General features: G+C 32.9%; 1 pseudogene; it reads left to right on the top strand.

Annotated features, from left to right (window-relative positions):
* The first annotated feature begins 4566 nt into the window (after positions 1-4566).
* On the top strand, positions 4567-5686 carry LOC149544272 (cyclic dof factor 2-like; annotated as a pseudogene).
* Positions 5687-19514: the final 13828 nt, after the last annotated feature.

The following is a 19514-nucleotide window of genomic DNA, read 5'->3' as shown; positions in this document are numbered from 1 at the left end:
GCAAGTTTGAACCTACATGGCTTGGTCCTTATGTTGTCACTGCTTCCTTTGGCTTCAGAGCTTATCAGCTATCTACACCAGAAGGAGAACTCTTGAATGATCCTACTAACATCATTCATCTCAAGAAGTTCTATGCTTGAAGATCCTTGGTATACCCAGCTTTTGAAAAATACAAAAGAAAAAAATAGTAAAGAGAAATAAGCGTCCAATGGTGAAAACTTGGCAATTCAAGCACCTTGGATAGGTACCTTGGTGAAAACCTGGTAATTCAGGCGCCTTGTGTACTAAAGACTAATCCATTATCTATCACTATCCTATCCCTCATCCATTCACCCACCATCCCATAAGACACACTTGCTTGTTCCCTTGGTGTTCCAACCAAATATTCAAAATTTGATGAAGCTTGTAAATACCTCCTGTACAGCTTGTAAATCTTGTACCAAAGCTTGTATTATACCTTGTAAATCTTGTACCATACCTTGTCTATTCGAATCTTGTCCAAGGTTTGTACCATATTCCAGCCTATAAATAATCCTATATCCTAGCTTTTATACTATCACGTGCACACACAAAACCCCATTTTCACTTAAGCTTTTTGCAAACCATCTACCTATCCACCTATCACCTATTATAGACATCCCATCCTTCACAAACATTTCCATCTCACAAAACCCAAAACATGAACAAACTTGTACATTTGTAACATATCTTTGTCCATCAGCTTGTACATCCTCTTTAGCTTAGTACCATTGTATCTATCCAGCATTCATGTCAGTTCGTCCTTGATCAGCATCCTGCACCCATCACACATCTTGGTTAGCTATTCCAACGCATCCTTTAGCTAGATTTCCTGTCACCAAAGTGTTATCTTTCTTAGTTTAGCTTGCCAGATGCATCACTCATCCAAATCCACCAGCTTCGGTGCTCTTCGATAGGTCCTTGCAAGATATAGCTTTCCTCATGTCTGATGTTGGTCCGTTAGTACCTTGTCCTACCCATCTCGTTGGCAAACGGCTCTCTTTTGGATTTTCACTTTCTTTTGATTTGGGATCTTCCCTTTTGGGTCTTGAAGTATCTTTTCTAAGCAATCTCCTTGTTCCCTCCTCAAGGTTGCCACGATCTTCCATATCATGGTATGCTGTGAATGGGGCAATTAGAGCATAAGGTCTTGATCAGGTCTTTCGTTTGTTTTTCTTTTTTGCTTGTGGGTTCTCCAGTGTCGTTTCCACGCTGCTTCCTCTAGGATTCATGTGTGATGCTGGGGCAATCCTTGTGTGTTTGTTTTGAGTTAGTTTGTCAGTCCTTTGGATGGTTGGTGAAAAGGCCTTGATGTTCTTGGTAACCTTGGCAATTAACCAATAGTCCTATAGCAAATCTAGTGCTCAACTACATGGTGGTACTTCTCTTTGAAGTATCCCCCCGCTCAAAAAGCTTCAATGGTTTTCCTTCATCTCCATTATCCCCCATCCATATCCAGCATCCGTCTCTCCTACCCTAGCTGATACATCAGTATCTCTTTGAATCACTCATCACTCTTAGCTTTAGGGATCCACAATCCTAGTCTTAGGGATCCACCAATCCAAATCAACCCATCAAGCCTCATCTTTCGAGATCCACAATCCTAGTCCTAGGGATCTCCAAAACCCATCTTCTGCCAATCTAACTCTTTGAAATCCTGTTGCATCAGCTTTATAATCCCCTCATCCATCTCCCTATCTTGGATTCTTTTTTATAGCGCTCCGCTCCTTCATCCTCTGCAATCCCTGAGATCTTAAGCTTGCTTCCTCTTGTGCCTCTGATTCTCCCTTTATCATTCTCCCATAGTAAGAGTTTGAGCTAACTAAACCTCTTCTCTTAATCCAATCTGAGTCTCCTTGCTCATCCCAGATTCTTGTATTTTTCAAGAAGCCACCGAGCCTCGCTTTCTCTCCCCGCTGCCTTCTTGAGGGGGCATCTCACAGTCCATTCTCTCCTCTTCTGCTGTAGCCTTGGACATCTTATTTTCTTATCTTTGATGCCATGCCACTTGCGGCATCACATCAAAGAGGGGCAAAATGTAGACACCTAAAAATCCTTTAAAAAAAAAAAGTATTTTTATTTTTTGAAAAAATCCCTGATGACATCATCATTTATTAATTAATTATTTATTTAATTAATTAATTAATTAATTTTTATGCCATTAAATCCCTTTATCTTAATTAAAAATATTTAATTAAGGAATCCCTCCCAAAAATGTTTAAATCTTATTTAAACATTATTTTCTTATTTATTAATTATTTAATTAATAAATTGACCAAAAATTCTAAAATAAATAAAAAATTTATTTTTTGGCCAAAACTTGGCCAATTTCCTTATGACCAATAACCTCTTCCAAAATCTTCTAATCCTTCTTTAATTTTGATTAAAGGCTAATCCCATCATTTCCTACCCCTAATCCCAACTCAAAATATTTAATTAAAATTAAATATTAATCCTCATGTTTATTAAAAAAGTGTTAATAAATATCTCCTCAACCCAAACCCTTGAAATAAATAAAACTTTATTTATTTCCTAAAAATCTAATTTATCCTCATCCTAAGAAGTTCTAGACTCTTCTAGAAAGTCTTCATCCTCATCCTAGGAAATTCTAGACTATTCTAGAAAGTCTTTATCCTCATCCAAAGTCTAGACTCTTCAAGAAGATGTCTTTAAACCTAATCCTAATCCCCTCCTAACCTTGTCACATTCTCTAAACATGGGTTAAAAACTTACTAACCCAAGCCAAAGTTAACAAATATCTCCTCCTTCACCCACCCTCATTAAATGCCATCCACTTGCCTATCCCTAAGCTAATCCTAAACCATCCTAATCCATTCTCTAATCATTTGCACAAGCCTAAACAAGCTTAAAACCTTCCTAATCAAGTCCAAGTTGAAATTGCTCTCATCACCCTAAAAATATCTCAACCATAAAACTTTATGAAGTCCACTAGGTCATGAATGACTCTTACGAGCCCTTTTATTGCTCTTACAAGTCATTATGAGGGTCTTTATGAAGATTTTATCCCTTGAGCCTCCTTTGTTGACTCATCCTTCCCCTTTCCTCCATCCTCTCACCATGTGACATGTGTCACTCCTTGATTGGCTATAAGGAAGCACAATCCATGTGCTCTCTTCTCATGCAATCTGAGCTCTCCATGAGCTTTTTCCCATCCTTGCATCTTAGCCCTCAATCCCTCAAGCCTCTTGTCTATAAATTGGATCCTTCCCCTTTGCAAAATAACACAATCCATGAAGTAAAGTTATAATGCTATTTTGAGAGCCAAATCCATACTAAAGCCATCTATCCACACCAAAAATCCACAATCATCCATTGAAGCCTTTGGAAGCATATTGAGCATACATCCTATCCATTTAGATAAAAGCTACTCAACAAGAGAGCTTCTTATTGAGAGAGTCCATTAATGGCTCATATTCTCAATTGAGAGCTCATCTTAGTCTATCTTGAAATTTATGAATTTTGTTTAGTTTGTAGAAGCTTTATTTAAATTTGGTTTCTATTAGCATACTAACATTGCTCATATACAAATAAATATGTTCAATTTGTCATGACCAAGATATTGGAGTTCAAATTATAGCACTGTCATTGATTAAAGTCCAACAAGTTGTTATACGGTATACCCCTGCCTAAACATTAGCATTGATATGATGCCCATCAATTCCATTGCAGGAAGTAAATTAAGGATATTAGAAAGGTTCCCTTGCTCATTTTTGAGGATTCAGAGTCTCAGATTTGTTGTGATATCACCATCAACAATGGATCTGGTTAGTTGCTATTTGAATATGCTTGCCCATTTTTTTATTATCGAATTTAGACTTTGGTGCAACATATATTATACCATAAAGTATATTGACACAATTTCCTCCAATTCTTCCTTCAATCAAGGATAGATATGATGGAGACATTGCTACTGATTTTGAAGGGGGGAAAGGAACATATGAGATGGAGATTGAGAAAAGATGTATGTGGAATGTTAAAAAATTTGAACTGTGGGCATGTACTAATGAGAGTTCCATTTCTGATCTATTCATATCAATTTTTTCTCTATATTAGTCAAGATTACAATGTTATACTTTGCTGACTTAAAGAGTCTCACTTAGGTGAAGTAAATAATAAGGGTTCCGTGCCTTGGTCATTGATTCCAAGTAATAACATTGTGTATTGTGTTTTATCCAAGGAAATTCCTGAATTTATTCCCTTCATATTTTCAAATATGTTTTTTCCTGAATAACCATAAGGATTAAGAGAAGAAATGGCACGTGAGTGTGCAAGATACCCATAAAAGTAATAAAAATTTAGTGGTCTCCCATAAATGAATGAACTTTCTAGCAAGGAGAGTAGAGTCATGAATTAAGATAACAAGATAGTTTCCATAAAAGTGAAAGCATTTAGTTATAGAGAAGATAAAAGGTGTTTCTATATTGATCATTCAGTTTCCTTCAAACAAAACCTTAGTTTCTTCAAAACTTCAAGTCAACAAAAAATTTAACTTGTATAGTTCTCTCTGATACAATATGAACAAATTGCCAAAGATAATAGATTGCAGGAGGAACAATGAGTAATGTTCCTGTGGGTGTAGGATGCCATGAGAAAAAACATTTAGTTTCACATTATAGGCATATGCTAATGACTGATAGTCTTGCACCTGCCAGAGAAGATGGTGCTGATCCTACCCACCACCAGGTAATGCCCACTACACTTTCTTTGGAATGATTAAATTCTCAATTGCGGCTCATTCCTTTGGACATAGAATCTATAGGGGGAACTGTAGTAACTTTTGGACCAAATTCCCTCTTTGTAAATCTATGGCTACAACCCTTAATTTGGCGGATCAACTTATGACAAATAGACAAGCTTTATTAAACAAAGCTGAAGGAAAAAATCAACTGATAGAAAATTAAACTAGAGATGATAATTCTTGTGGATATTTAGTTATAGGAATAACTTTGGCAGAAAAGGAAGACTACACAAAGAATTTTCATGTTGTCCCTCAAATGGACCAAGTAGACATGATAGGGTGGTCTGCTGGTATTCCTCCTCAAACCCCTCTTATAGAGGTCTGTGGCCATATGGTTGAGACTTTGGTTGAAGGGGTCTTGCTCCAACAACTGTAGTAGGAGGTTACCCTAATGGCATTTCTTATTCTTGACGGTAGTAATTTCAAACATACTACTTTAGGGGAAGGGTTGCCTGGTGTGTGGGCAGCAGGAATTCATTGGCCTTTTCTTCATAGAACTTACTGGGTAGGTCCTCCTGGCTGGGGAGAAGGCACATGGAATGTTCCATTTCCAGGACTGGCATTACCTAAAGCTGGAGGATTAATTTCTCCATAAAGAAGTGGTGGTAGTAGTGGATCGCCAACCTTAGGCAAACATTCAAGGGACATTCCAACTGTTGAGAGTAAAAAGAGATAGAATTATGTGGGTTCCAAAGACTTTGAGAATTGATGATCCCGGTGAAGATGCAAGAAGTTCAATCTAGACAACACTTGGCATTGGAAATAAATGTGAATCCATTACATTGGTGGTATTTTTAAAGCTTCTAGACCAAAATAGAGGAGAAGGATATGGATAAAAGTAATCCACAATGGATACATTCTAATCCTGCAAAATTGTCAAGATCTATGGCCTTTCAGGAAAACTGTTGAGCTTCTTTTTAAATTAAAAAAATCTATTTCCTTTGCAACATCCTTTCCTTTATTGAGAGGTAGGTAACCAAAATTTTCCAAATCTCTTATATACTAAATGGACTTCTGACTAGAATGTTTGTTAGTTGGAAATCTAAAAGCTTTACCCATTGTAAGTATTTTTTTTCTTCCTCCGATTTGGACTCCATAATTTATGGTTAACAATTTAAGCTTTGTATAGAGCTGTACAAAATATGTGTGAAAATTTTGTTTTCATCTGATTTTTCCACAAGGCTTCTCACCGAGTTCCTAATCTTTTGGAGAAGGTATTGAATTAGAGATCAGGAGCTATAAAATTCTAGAAGATAATAGTAATTTAAGCTATAGTGAAACAACAAGAGCTTTGTCGGACTTGAGACTCTAGAAAAGAGAAAATTCTTAGTAGGCAATATTGTAGAAGAATATCCTTGCACTACAAAGCTAATGGTGGACATGGAACCTAATAATGAAGTATAAGCTAGCCACTTTTTGTTTGCCTTTATAAAATTGATACAAAACATATAACATATGTATAAATTGAGGAAGGAGTAAACTATAGATAATTACATCAACATTCTTTACAGAGCTGAGCTAAGTACAAGCTCTACTAAATTACTAATGGCTGAAAAAATTAGGTTTTATATCTACATCATTAATACAGTACTATTCTATTTTGATAAAAATAAAAAACTAAAAAACACAACACATGTCCAAACATTCCTAAATTCATTAACCCACATCCTTACAAAATCCTTCTAGGAACTCCAAATAGACTATGAATTCCAATCAGTAAGACAAATTTATCAGTTAGCTATAGACTTTTCAACATATCTAACGACCATTCATCTTAAAGCTAGGATCAGTCTAGCACCCAAATCTTTCAAGATAACACAAGACATGCACAAAAATTCCTCAATTCATTAACCCACATCCTTAGAATCCTAATTCAAGGCCAATTAAGCCTTGTGAAAACACTCCTTCCACAAGCCTAATCCCTACAACAACCATTCTTGTCATGAACAAGTATTATATCCTCACCCAAAACTCATCCCACAATTTTGATCTGCCACAAAGTGTTAGCAAAAAATAAGGTTTTTTCATCATGATAAGGAAAACATGTATTGACCTATTTACATTGCTTCAATGTCCATGCCTACATACATTACATACATGTATTAGTTCGACTCAGCATTCTTTTAATCATCCTTCCCATATCCTGCACATGAGTTCATTAGACTCCATTCTTATAAACACCCTATTACTACTTTTACCATAACCCCTACATTACTCACCATGTTAACAACATCATCAAATGATTCTTTACCATTTTTTTGTAACAACAATCAGGAACATTGCCAAAAAAAATCAATCGCCATTTATGTCATTGTTTTCATGGTTACAAATTTGGGACTGTCTTTGTTTATTGACAGTCACTTCATTACATCAGACATCATCAAGTCCCTTCATGAAATAACCTAAAGACCTACTTCCCAAGATCTTTTACATTGTCATAGACATCTTTGGTTCATTGTATGCAACTCTTTAAACCCTATGGATACATTCTTAAACAAATACCATAATTTACTATTTAAAATACATAATTCTCACAATTTTTCCCGCTAGAGCATCAACTCTCTTGTACCCTACATAACTATTCACTCTAAAACCAATTGCTTTAGGAAGAGTAGTGAGTCTACTTCAAAATTTGAGGCTTATAGAGTCTTAGAACACTTAAAACTGAAGTTATAAATAAACCCTCTTGATTAACTCTGTTATATAGGTTTTAATGACAATTTATAGACAATGTAATGGATCTCCTTATATGCCTTACAATCCTTGTTCTAAATTGATTTAAAAGAAAGTTCTTCCATCATACTACATTCCCAAAATGATTTTAAGACTATTTCAATGCATTTACATACAAAGAGAAATGTGTATAAATAATAGATGCACAGAATTGACACCATTTCATTTAGGCATTTTCTAGAACAATTTGCAAGAATCTTTTGTCTCATATCATTTTGATTATCATGTAATCTCATTGTCTTATGAAGAGGCAATCACAAATAAATTTTGTCAAATAGTTGACTTGCATCCTCAAACCTTCTACAGTTGGCATACATATCAATTATAGAGCTTCTTAGAACAATTCCCAAGAACTATATTTTTTGTCATATAGGTAGGATCTCTTTTTGTCTTAGCTAAGGAATTTGAAGCAATGCATCCATGAAGGAGACAAAGTACTGAAATGGTTGATTACTGATACATGTAGATATCATTCAAAAACCCCTAAACTAACAATATTTTATAACTATCTACAGTATAACTTTCACCTTAAACATTATAATAACCTCAAGACTACATTTTCCAATATATGCACTCAAAATTTTAGTAGCCCTAGATTACCTCCCAACCCACTTAAATTTTAAGCCAAATCGATCCTAAGAAAAAGGTACATTTTTTCTCCCAACTTCATTTCCCTAAAGATCTATGAGACAATTGACTCTTGAATATTTACAAAAGTTCGACAGCTTCTCTAACACCCAAAAATGTTTCAAATGCTCAAAATCTATGAAAATTGCATACCCACATTTACATCCAAAAAGGAATAGTATGACTCCTTATCACTTCAAAAGTCCCAAACACTTGTTACCTAGAAAGTTAGGCATCTAGTTTTTAACTTAGCATTTGAGTTATTGACACAATCCCTTATCCATAGAAGATGATTTGACAACATAATCTAGGAATAAAATTTTAATCTCTGTGATCCTTATTTTAGTTACTTGTACCTTTTTCAGCATGTAAGACAGATTGGTTTCCCTCAATTTAATACAAAGCAAATTGTTGATATGAGGAACATAGAAAGAAAGCCCATGTCCTCCATAAATGAATAAAACAAAAAAAAGAAATCAAAGCCCAATGGTTTCAGATAGAAATAATTAAAAAGGAAACTCTAGTTTTTAAAAGTATAAATAGATGTGCATAAGGGAAGAGCTAAATAAAACGATGCAAAGAGACATACCTTAGAATCTCTTTTTTTCAATCTTGGGGAATAGGTTTCTGCTATAATTTAGAGCATTCAAAAACAAAAACTAACAAAGTGGAGTTTAAGGACATGTCATAGTCATTAGAAGAGCATGGATACAATCTGATACAATGGATACAAAACAAATGAAATATGAGTCACATACCAATGCATGTCGGCAGTTTTCAGTAAGGAAGAAACCATAATGGTGCATCTGGGCTAAAGGACGAGCCATGGAATTTAACAAGATTTCTTGTTCTTTCCCAGAGGCTTAATGTCTGTGAGAAAAAATTCTGTAAACCTGATCATGCCCTTTTCTTGAAAATAGTAATAATAAGATTGACAGATAAAATAGACTCCAAAAATAAGATGAAATTTGATATTTTCCTGCCTCAGGAAAATTTCCCCGGGTGACATTTGATGGATTCCATCAAACGTCCAACCCAAAATATTTCTTTCCCCTCTTATAATTTTAGACATTTGAAAATTTTTAATTTTTTGTTTAAAATAAATATATTATTAAGTTAACTATTTAAGAAAAATATCAATTTTGTTTAAAATATATATTGAAACTACTTGTATATGTAATAATGTTTTTAGTTTGTATATTTAAGGGATGGGACTAGAAGGTGAAACAAACATCAAAATATATTATTTAAAGTTTTAACTGTGGAAAAAAATGTGACATATATGAGAAAAAAGACATGGTTAGTGACATCTACACAATTCCAATATCATCGTAGCATTCATTTTAGGCCTAGTTTGTCACAAGATCAAAACATCTAAAAATAACTCAAGAGTTGAGAAGGAATGATAAATCAAATTAAAGGATAAAATACTAAAGCATAGTTAGAATGAACATCCTACTCTTGTAAATGTAATTTGTTTTGTGAGACATCGAGTGAAAATGGTTAAAAAATTTCTAACCTTTTTCATGCCAAAAACCAATTGTTTGGATTCCCTCCAAATGAAAATGCAAACTTGCTTGGTCACATTTTATTAAAAGTAACATTTAAATGTTATTAAATATATTTTTAATTAGTAATAAATTATCAATATTTTGTACTAGGTTTTTATCTATTAGATATAAATTAATACTTTAGCTATTAATATTGGAATAAAAAATAAGAATCCAAATGAGTTATATAAATAGAAGAGAATTAAATTAAGTAAAAGAATATTAATCCACTCATTTATTTATATACCTCTTAAAGAAAAATTGAATCAATTTTCAATATTGATTGAAGAGCCTAAAATAGTGAATAAAATATCCCAAGCTGCTTAACAAAGCATCTTCTATCTAGAAAGATGCAAAGAGAAACAATGATTAGCATAAGAAAGAGAATGTCTAAGGGCCATGAATAAGTTATGGAAAATAAAAGTAACCTCATCCATAATAAATAAACCTTGGAGAAATTGAAGAGATAAAGTACAAATGAGTACTCAATTATAATTAGTGAGAAATTATCTTGTCATTTATTCACTCATTTATTTGATAGTTTATTTAGTCACTTGTGTTTAGGTGACTAATTATCTAGTCACCTAGTCATTTCTATTTGGTTGATCTTGTGATTTTACCAAGTGACCAAAGTAGTCACTTATTTAGTCACCTTTACCTATAAATTGCCAAGAAATAGTGAAATGTGATCATTTTTAGTTGTGTGACTAAAAGTTTTAGTAGTGTGACTAAAAGTTCTAGTCACATATTTGCCAAAATGTACTAGTGTATGTAGGGACTCTAATGGAGTGTAAATGCTTGGCATTTGGAAGCCCAAGTTTAAGGAGGACTAGTACCTAGTGTGGTAATGGGCTCCCATTGGAGGCCCAACACCTAGTGTGGTAATACACTCCCACAGGAGAACCAACACTACACCATCACATCGACTCCCTTGGGATGCTCAAAGAGTGTATAGGTGTTTAATTATCTTATCATTAAGTTTTTTTTCCTACTTATAGATTTTGGTTATTTCTTGTTTAAACCTCATCACGTTACCTTGTTAGCCACTTCCAAGTCAGGGTACACAATTGAAGCCACTCCACATGTCTACCCTACATACCCATGGTTATCAATTGATGAGTTCTCACCGACAATGCAATTTCCCAACCTAACTCCAAAATGAACAATCTCTCAACTAGCTCATGGATTTTATTTATGGGATCCTTTATCTTGATTTTTTTTGTCATTTCTATGGACTAGAGATGTTATTGGTAGAGTAGTATGTTAGATCTTTATAATTATATTGCTTAATGGTTATGGATTACTTAGGATTTATGTATTCATGATGCACATGTTTTACTTGGTGCCTTTTGTTTCACTGTGATGTTGTATATTATGGCTTAGAGTAGAAATGTACTTCCCTTGATTAGTATGAGCAGAGTTATTGATTTGTATTGTTGCTTCAAGTGTTCACTCCTCAACTTTCATGGATCTTATAATACTCCTTGGTGTGGAGGTTTTATCCCTTTTTACCTTCTAAGTTAACATTTTTTACTTATTTTGCAAACTAGTTGATAATGGGTCAACCACATTGATGTGATTCATCATATGTAATGCCAAGGTTTATCGTCTGGTATTTTTTTGGTTCATTGTAGTAAAGTATCACATGGTATTTATGTGGTCAATCATATGAAATTGGTAAAGTTTCACCTCCAGTAGAAAATTGTATCACTTGACATAGGGAAAAATATCATACAACACGTGTCTTGAAACTTAAAACCCCAAATAGTAGGAACTTCATGACTTTCTTTGTGGTTGTGGTTTGGTGTTTTGAATACTCTCCTTGGAATTGTTGCTCACTAAACCTTAATAGTTTTCCTACAAGACACATAGTGCCTGAATGTCAAAAATGGTTATTGTTATATCATTCTAATGGTAAATGAACTTGTATGGATTAACCACATAGGAACTTTGTGTTTGGGATTTAAAATAAATATCCATTGTAATGCTAGTATGGTTAAAGAAATGAACGTTGTATTATTAATTAATGTAGATGGAAATGAACAAGTAGTAAGTGACAAATTCTTGGGGATTGTTGAATGGTTGGTTAGTTAAGTCTTCTATTGTGATCTTATGATTGTTGGTATTCTTTATTTATAAAAAAATGTAGTCCATGTTTATTCTTATTTTCAAGGATCTTTGAGTGGGGCATTACACCATGTAATAGGTGGTAGCACAAGTGGTCGTGGTTGAACATCCATCAACAAATAAGAGATCTCTTTTCTATTCCTTCTTGTAGAAAGTTATACATATTCAATCATATTTTTATTTAAAATAGTAAAATATTTATAATAATTTCCTTTTTTTGTTTATTTTGACACAAATTATATACAGAAAAGTAAAATATGTTGATATATAATAATGTTATAGGAAATATAGAACATGCTTATATGTATTGGTTTGTATTTGGCATTTTAAATTTTACATTATCATTGAGAAATTATTTTTAAAAATAATATATAATAATAAGGAATATTTTAAATTCAATCATAGAATATTTCAAACTTCGATGGCAAAAACAACAACACAACAAGTTAATCATCTTAACGTGCAATTATTGACAAAATCTATATTAATTGTAGACATATTAGACAAATAATTGTATATATTTAAATGATTTATTACTGATTTAAATGTTCATTATTTAAATAAAATTAATATAGATAAATTAGATTTAATTATATTCTAATTTAAAATGTATTATAAATATTTTATAATACAAAGGCAAGAGTCTACAACTCAATGGTAAATTGTGAGCTAATTATGTGAGAGGCCTTGAGTTCAACTCTACTCAAGCTTAAATAATAATAATTAATTACACTAAATAATAATAATTATCCTTGGCCTCAACATATTATCCATCAAATTATTTTCTTAATATGAATATTCTTTAATTAAAATTGTATATTTAGTAAAATATAAAATATATTTTACTTTTCTTTATATATATTTGCATGTGGGGTACATGTCTCACTAGAGAAGTGGTTGTTGATGCATGTTGTTGTGATGATCCAAATATGGTTGACACAAAATCTTTGATTAAGGAAGATAGTTAGGATCCATTCCCAACAAATTTTTGTTACCCATTTGTTCTTTCATCATTGTTGGTTGTGAAGCTCTAGAATCTTGACCAATGATCTCTTGAAAGTGAACCCAAATTTTTCATAGAAGGTAAGGTCTTGACATAAAATCAATCTCAACTACTCATTAAATTTGTTTTTTCTAACTATATGAATAAATTAGAATATTAACCTAACTGCAATGAAAAACATATCGAGAAATACAATTTTCACCATGAAATAGAAAGTTTATTAAATATTACTTGATTTTGTAGGTAGAAATCCCCATTTCTTTGTGAACAAAAAAAAAATTGTAAATGAAAAATTAAAATGACAAAGATAATTGAATGAAATTAATCTAATTATCCTTGCTTGTCTTGTCCTTTTTGGAAATGGTTATCCAACAAACTAAAATGAAAAATAAAAAGGAGAGTTTGGAAGAAAACTTTAAGTATCCTCCTTGATAAGATATGTTGTTTAGATGTCACCTTTTTTGCTACATCTTACCTGCATGTAAATATAGGTGTCTTTTTATATTTTTATCATTTTCAATTAATGTATTCTAAACTTTAGTAGATTGTTAGAATGCATTGTTCCTACTATTACTAATCTTTTATTTTAGTAGCTAAAGAGTTAAGTTTATCTCCAGAATCTAATAGTACAAAAACTCTAAGGTGCTATCTAAAATAAATAGTTGTAAGGAGTTAATGAAAAACATGTCACTTTTGTCAAGGGAAACCTCTTTTTTATTTTTTATTCATAAGTAAGTTGTTGGTTAGGACCAAACCCCTTTGTATTATATCAATAAGGAAAGTACATTGTGAGAGTTGTATGATATCTGATCTATACAAAATTATTGAAGTAATATCCAAACAAAAACCTACCAAGACCCCTACACATGTAACAAAATTATATCGAAACCTAAAAGAGATAGTTATCAACAATGCATACATCTAGTAGTACCACCTCATAATACACACACACACACACACAAACACACACACACACACAATAACAAAGCATCGAGTAAAGAGAAGATACTAGATACCCTATAGAAAAATTAATATAGAGACACAAATGATCCACCACCTCATCAAAGCCTTCCATTCTTTTTCTCCTAATGACCATAAAGCTAAGTAAACACAGGGTTGTTAGGATTGATACTAGACCATGATTTTTCTGTTAAGATGTAAATTCCACACACAACTCAAGGGTGAGGTGAATCAGTTATGAATAAATATAATTAAATCTAACACTTATAAAATTTCTTACCAACAATAAGAATAATGAAGCGTAATGATAATAAATTATACACCATAACAAAATGATTTGTTGACCAAGGAAACCCTTGATCCAGGGGAAAACCTTGGTAGGGATGGTACCCACAAGATAGTGTGCTAATATATAAGTTCCTTGTGAAAGGATGTGACCTTATTAGGAGTCAAATATAATACATTTAGTACAACAATACATGTCAAAGGATGTATGAGTGCTGTTAGGAGACCTTGAACCCTTTCTTGAAGGTTCTAACCCTGTTAAAGGTTGATAAGAACAAGTAGGTCTAGAATCTAAGTGCTCTAACAAAAGTGAAAGATAATTCTTTCAGGATAACATATCCAATGAGCATGAATTGACTGATCAATATGCAACTTATTTTATGAAACAACTCCTTTAAAGTCCACTAATCATCAAAAAATTATCTCTACTCTACTTTGATAATCTAGCTAAAATCCTACATAATTTCTATTGAGACGTCCATTCATATAGTACATCACTTCACATTCCATACATACATCAAATAAAACATCTTTCTATTATGCCCTTAACAATTAATTAATTAGGTTGGCCTAATAGAGCTTCCCTGATGTATAATTAATTACATGAGACCATGCTAAGGCATGCATGCTTCATAAGCATCTATAATATAACCATTAAAACAAAATTTCTCACCCACTACAAAGTTTTCCAATGATATTACACATACTTCAATAACATAGTCAGTTGCTAGTAAAATACATCACATGTTACACACTAGTGATCTTCCTGAACTAAGCCAACTGCATCTCATTTCAAAAACATGCACACAAAAAAGTATTCTACCATCTTCCATGCTCACCAACAATAATTTCTATACACGAATAAGATATAGCAAAATTATCTTTAACTGTCTTTATCATGATTTCTCACACACTAACCTACTATCAATCTTCACAAAAGAATTTGAATAACTTATCCAAAACATAACAAAAAGTATAATGAACATAGACATGATGTCTAACTCATTTTACTACAAAAATGTGAGCTCGCATAACCAAATGTATTAACCAATATCCTTGTTGAACTGATAAGTAGCTTGTGATATATCAAATCTAAGTTTTTCATGAACTAAAGAAAATATATTTCCATCAATGATATTTTTTTCCATTGATATAAAATCTAAGAAATACTCCCAAGTGCCAACAATATCCTTTATTACTAACACTTCCACCTCTTGTTCATCTTCTTGGTGTGGGAAACTCTTTCCTTGATTGAGAAATCCTTCTTGAATGCACGAGTGGTGTAGGGGCACCCATTGGAACCAATTTGTGGAATAAGATAATTGAAGGCATTAAGAGGATTAAAATGACATTTTGTAAGTCTTTTGTTTTGTTAGCAAAGAAATAAGTCCTATTTGTGTTTGGCTTTTCCATTTTGGCATGTTTATAAGTCATCATGTGAGATTGACCAAACAAGGAAAATAGGGGGTAGTCAAGTTTTTTTTAATGTTTTGAGTCCATTGGGAAGTGTTCAAAATGATGAAATGAGATCTCCCTTACTAATCTCAAAAAGTTGTCATTTTGACAACATTTCTTGCAAAATTATGAAAGTTACATTTTTGCAACTTTGCAACTTTTTGTAATTTTTGGGAAACATGAAATCTAAGAGTCAATCCACTTGGACAAGTATGGAAAGACATGGGTTAGGTGTATTTAATATCCAGGAGGTCAAATGAAGTTGTCATGGTGGAAATTGATCATATTTTGATGTTTGAAAGAAGTTGGTCGAATGAAATATATAGTTTTGCAGTTAAACTTCTTGTTGCAAGAACTTGTATGGACATGTTCATATTTTTCAGAGAGAGACCAATTAGAAAAATTGAAGGTGCAACTTATTTTTCTTTTGCATCAATTTTGAGGTTCCAATGTGCTATAGGCTATGAGAAAATTAAACATTTATGCTACCATATATGAGATTTCTTCTAAACCTAGGATTTTAATAAAAACTACTAATACCTCTATTTTTACTAGTAACTTTTCACTGACCTTCAAGATTCTTATTTTGGATAGTATACTTGAATATTCTACAAACTATTTTTGTGGTGGTAACAATATTTTATTTTAAGTCGATGCCCTAGAGGATGTTTGGTGAATAGTTGCAACAAGAACAACACTTATATAAACTCACGTAACTAAGAGAGAAGGTTGAATAAGACATTATAACTTTGGATTTAGGTTATTTTTACGATTCTCTAACTGATCCAAGAATTGATTTTTTCTAAAGTAAGTTGATAGCCAATAGTTGATTCACAAATTTGGCCTAATTGGGCCAATTAGGTATATGAAAGTTATCAATTATAGTTGATTTGTTATGGGAGTCAGAAATTGGAACTTGGGGTTTAGATAGAACTTTGAAAAAGGGTAATATTTAAATCCCTTTTTTTTGGAAGGTCCTTTAAAAAAGTTGAGAGTTAAGTGGAGAAAAAAAGTTAGATAGGGCTACTTGGAAAGTAGACACCTAAAGAAGGAAGTATAGTGAATTGGATAGGGAGATCCATTCCAAGGATTGGAACATGTTGTTTGGGAGTTACTAACATAAAACCTAAGATTCCAAGGTCCCTTATGTAGTTGGGAGTATTTTGAGGGATTAGAGCCATTTAACTAGTTAAGGTCACCTCAAGAGACATGGGGTTAATGGTGGATCGAGGTTGTTTGGTTTTGGGTAAGGACATATTGGGAGAGAGAAAGTAGAAGAAGAGTTTGGGAAGTAAATTTGTTCAAAACTTCTCTTATTGATGTGTAGGATCCTATTGTTTAAGCTACTTGAATGTTAATCTCACAAGAAGTGTCCCAAAGGAGTGGTTATGCATCAACAAGATCATTAGCGATCTCCTCCACCTACTAATCTTCACTAGAGTTGGGTAGTAGTGGGGCTTCTAGACTATCATTATTTTCATCACCCCCCTCTAAAACCTAATACCCTTCCATTTGTTTGTAGGATCTCATCAACTCCTTGATTAGTTTGGGGAGGATAGAAGCTACCTTCTAAAGAAATTCCAAATTTCTATTGATATCTCCCAACCTTGACTCAACTCATATAGTTCCATAGCTATAATTAATGGGAATTTATTCACCACCCCTTTGAAACCCCAAGTAGTCCCTAGGTCATATTGCTAAAGGATGGGAAACATGTTATCCTCATTGACATTATCAAGAATCACATCAATCTCACCCAAATACTTATGGTGGAAGAGGCATTGAATTTTTTTTTTCCCTTAACCTTCCCAACACCTCTCATAATTGAAAAGGACATAAATATGGTTGTTATAACTATGTTTACCCTATACCTATGCTATGACCATAAACACTCTTGTCCAAGAACCTTCTTAACTACATGGAGGACAAGTCAGTGCTTTTTTTTTATAGATTACACAATATACACTTGTCCATCACCTCACCCAAGAAAGAAATCATATTTCTAGTGGACTTCAAATAAATTTGGCTATCCATTACTCTAGGTCTACATCATAATAGCATCAAATAAGTGACTCATCACCATTTAAGGCCACAGTTTTATAGTCCAACACCATATATCATAAGTATTCAAAATACATACATAATCTCACCATACAAGCATGTTAGCATGAATGTTAGACAGTTTAAACATCACACACTAAGCTTCATTCTAAGACCAACAGTGTTAAATAGTCGAAGTTGACTTTTTTTTTTTCCAAGCTTAATTTTCTCCTTAGTGTGTGATGTTTAAGACTAGCCCATGAATTTTGATAAAGCATGAATGTTAATGGTATTCCTTTGAGGGAGTATCCTAAGAATTTCTAAAGCATGTGGGGGATTGTTAGCATAATTGACATGTTGCATTCATGACTATGTTTGTCATTGATGTCAACATAGCAATATTTCTTTGAAGACTGACAGAGTAGAAGATAGAGATCAAGGTTATATGGATAAATAATTGATGATCAAGTCAAGAGAAATTAAATATGTGTTCTACACTATGTCTTGATGACAAGGTCAAGTGTGCATGAAGTAAGTTAAAGACATGCATAAGATATGCTTGATTTATTGAGAGCAATTTACAAATAGAGTATTTGAGAAGCAATTTTTGATGATTGATTTGTATCTCTTTACTAAGATAGAATCGTGATATGAAAAGCAGGATGGCGATAGAGGACAGTTTGATGATGATCTCAGCGAGTGTGCAAGGTTTGGAGTCGCATGTGTGAGAAATTATAAAAATAGTGAACTGATAGTATTGTATAACTGTGATATAATTAATTATCTTAATGTGGTCCTATTATAATTAATTGGGAAAGCCTCAAGGCTGACTCAAAGAATTATTTTGAGGAAATGGTATAAAGGAAGGATGTATTCCTTGTTTGGAGGGAAGTGTCAAGTGTGTGGATTATTGGATTCAAAGTTGGTGATTTGGGATTGAGATTAGGAGAAGAAGACTAGCCTAGTTAGCATGACAGAGAAAGAGGAAGTACAAGTACAATTCACTTCTATTATTTTGCAAGGAATGATATGGAGATTAGTTGGATAGTGAGTTCAATGATCTTTCCCCTAAAACTATTTGGACAATGGGTCTATCAACCTTCTACAACTCCTAACAAGGTTGGAATATCTTAATAGGGATTCAAAGTCTCATAACAAGAACTAATATGTATTGAATGTATTTATTGATTCCTAAAAGGGTACATCATCTAACAAGGAACATTTATATTAGTACATCAATTTGTGTGTACCATCCCCACTGAAGTTTTCCCTCTAATCAAGGGTTTCCCTAGTTAACATATATGGTGTTATTGTGTATGAGTATCTAGTTATGGTTGTTGATCATATTGCTTATATGGTTAAGGATTAATAAGGTTGATAATTGTTATAATAGTTGGATAATTGATTCACCCCACCTCCCTTTTAGTTATATTGGTGGACTTTGCTTTCTAACAAAGCATACCATAAATGGGGTGTTACTTCCATTAACATTTTAGTAAAAGCACTTGATCACACCCCATATAACTTGTATACCTTATCATCTATATTAAATCACTGCAATTTCTTCGAGATATTAGTTGAACATGAAAGGACACTAGTAGTCATGAGGTGGAAAAAATAAAGGGTGTGTAATAAGTGAAAAACCAAAGAAATAAATACCTAGCACAAAAATTCCATACAATGTTGAAGAATCATTTTTCCAAGCTATCCAATCAAATTACTAACAAGATTCAAGCAATGTAAGGAAATTTACACTGAAGAAAATGACAATTTGTACATAAGCCATTATAGACCTTTTGTAAATGAGCACTTGGAATCCACATATAGGAGAATAGATAACATACCCACAAAAATGTGAGACAAGTGTCATGAGGGGAAAATCAAGTCTCCAAAAGCATCCATCACCATATATTACTCAACAAAACACCATTGGAATACAACCATGGAAGCCTTCAAA

Source organism: Cupressus sempervirens, chromosome 8 (assembly GCF_028749045.1).
Source record: "Cupressus sempervirens isolate cs-2001-9-10 chromosome 8, ASM2874904v1, whole genome shotgun sequence".
Classification (NCBI taxonomy): Eukaryota; Viridiplantae; Streptophyta; class Pinopsida; order Cupressales; family Cupressaceae; genus Cupressus; species Cupressus sempervirens.
The sequence above is the reverse complement of the archived record's forward strand: the minus strand, read 5'-3'. Positions and strand labels throughout refer to the sequence as shown.